We start from the raw sequence: 2,589 nt of genomic DNA, 5'->3' as shown, positions 1-2,589 counted from the left end.
ATGGACAGAACAAATGTATGGGAAAATAGAAACACTTAAAGTTTTCATGAATTTTAACCATTTACTAACCAGGGGATTCTATTGTATGGCATATTAAACAAATCTTACGGAATTTCCGATTCGTTTAGTATGTAAATCGCCAAAATCCGTTCGCGGCAAAAATAGTTATTAACGTTAACTTTATTTCATAAAAACTTGACCTGTTTTCTGATTTGACACCCTTAATGAAAGACGTAGTTCTACGTCAAAAGAGGACTATTTACGGATTGCAATAAAAAAAATTATAGGAGGTTGTGTCCAAGATACGACCGCATTGTTGACGTAGAATTACGCTGTTATTTTATATAAGTCGCTTGTTTATACCTTCGGATATTATTCTATTATGCTGTGAAATTTTCGAAACAACTGCTTAGTAGAATAATCTCTGAAATAGTTTTTTTTTCATTGTAGAATCAGTTGACAATAATTGATTGATGATTCATTCTTGCCCTCATTAAACAATACACTAGCTGATCGTATGTCGCAATTTATTTCATGTCAATGCATTGAAAATTTACCTCGAACGCTATTCCAGTGACCTTTTTCGCAATTGACATAGACTCGGCAACAGTCGATTATATACATGTTACACCAGCACCATTATTCCACATCTCATCTCTACATCAATATATCTTTGGCACCGCATGGAAACAACAACAATGATATCACTTGCAAGTATCAAATATCATGCTACATGTTATTTAGTATTGCCTCAAAGGAATCGCACCTCTAGGCATCGTTCGTACAACGTAAACCAAGCGCCAAATAAGTGTTTGCCATAGTATGCATACAGAGCCATACATTGGTGGCTTGAAACTACTAGGAATATAAACACTTCTCATCATTTTGCGCTATTCTAAAAAAAACGCTTCTGTTAATATTACTGGCCTCAAAAAAAGTTGCATTACTCTCTCATGCTCGAGAGAAGCAGCTGTAACCCTTAGTGGAGGAAGTTTTGCTACTAGCAAGCGAAACCTAATCACATACAAAACTCCAGAACGAAATTTACTTTGTTGGTGACTAAACAAGCGAAATAAACTCTTCTTGTTAATATCAATAACCTCGAAAACAGTAGCAATGCTTCATTATGATCAATATTAGCGCAAATGCAATCCTAGTTGAAGGCAGTTTTGCGACTGGCACGCGAACCCAAATAACTTATAACATTCCAGTAAGACATTCAAGATGCTTGGTATTCCTAAATAATTTTTTGGTGCATAACCTTAACGTTTGCTTCGCCATAACGTCAGTTTAATGCATTGATTTATTCTCAAAGGCACCAACGAAGCCCTTATGAAGACGGAAAATAAACAATGTTAACTGCTTGGAAAAAGACTGAATTATGCCACACAGCTTGTACTATGCTGTAACACCCATCGATGTGAATTCGCTGATGAGTTTGTCAAGAGCGACCGCCTTCACCACCAGCGGGGGAAGCTTGATTTTGGTTGCTGCCTGGGCGTTTACATTTTCGACCGACGCGCCGAAATCGCCTACTTCGCTGTTGTTCGATGCGGTGTCACACTCGTGAAGGCTCGGTTCAGTGCGAGCGCTTTTCGCTGCACCAACATCGCGTGCATCATTAGATGACGCTTTTCTCGAAATTTCATTGCCCCTGGCAATGCATTCGTTTTTTGCAGTGCTCGAGCCTGTCTTCCTCTTCTTCTTGCTCATCACACACTACGCGAAGCGTTCAATTTATGACGCGAGAAGAAAAACACGCGATTCGAATAACGAATAACGAACAAAAAAAGCAAACAACGATATCCAAGTTGGATTACCACTGATGGGGTCCAATCTTAAGACGCGTCCGCATTACGCCAATCGGCCTTGGCCGCCCGGTAAAGTCGACTAAATGTGGACGTACCGCCCGGGCTTGCTGACGTGCCGAAAACCGACTCGAATCAAACCGAACCCAACCCGAAACAAGTGGGTCCGGTTCGTGAAAGTCGAACCAAAACAAAACAAAGTAAATTAGCGTTGACGACATTGTGCTTCGTGTGTTCGTGACGGCTTCGTGCATCCAATGGAACTTCGGCTTCGTGCACCCGGTGGGGCGTCCACATTACATCACGAACCGAATATGCCGCCTGGTACAGGCCGTTCGGCATCATTCGGTATAATGTGGACGAGCCTTTAGATCGAAGCGCAGCGAAAGCAAAGTGAACTGGATTGCTCAACAGTCCGATGCCGAATGAAAGTTTGCCTTTTTTTGACGTAGGATTACGTCTTTCGGGAACATATTGGGGTACAAATTGAAAATCGAGAATCGAGCACATCGCGAAAATTGTCCAATTTCAAACGCTTATTGCTCAGTCATTTCATGATGGATTGATGAAATTTTTGCGTCAATCGATTTCGGCACTACATAACAATTTTTTATATTGAATAAAATAATATATATCATTAAACTAACTTGAGTCAGCTCGCGCAGTCCGAAGCCGCCGGACGCAAAGTTGTTCGTGTCCGTTATTGTGTTGGAACAATACCGTTATCGGTTTCGCTGAAGTGATTGTGTCGCTCTAACGGTGTTTTCTTTATTGCGAGAGT

This window comes from Toxorhynchites rutilus, chromosome 3, assembly GCF_029784135.1.
Source record: "Toxorhynchites rutilus septentrionalis strain SRP chromosome 3, ASM2978413v1, whole genome shotgun sequence".
In the NCBI taxonomy this organism is placed as follows: Eukaryota; Metazoa; Arthropoda; class Insecta; order Diptera; family Culicidae; genus Toxorhynchites; species Toxorhynchites rutilus.
Note: the sequence above shows the minus strand (reverse complement) of the source record.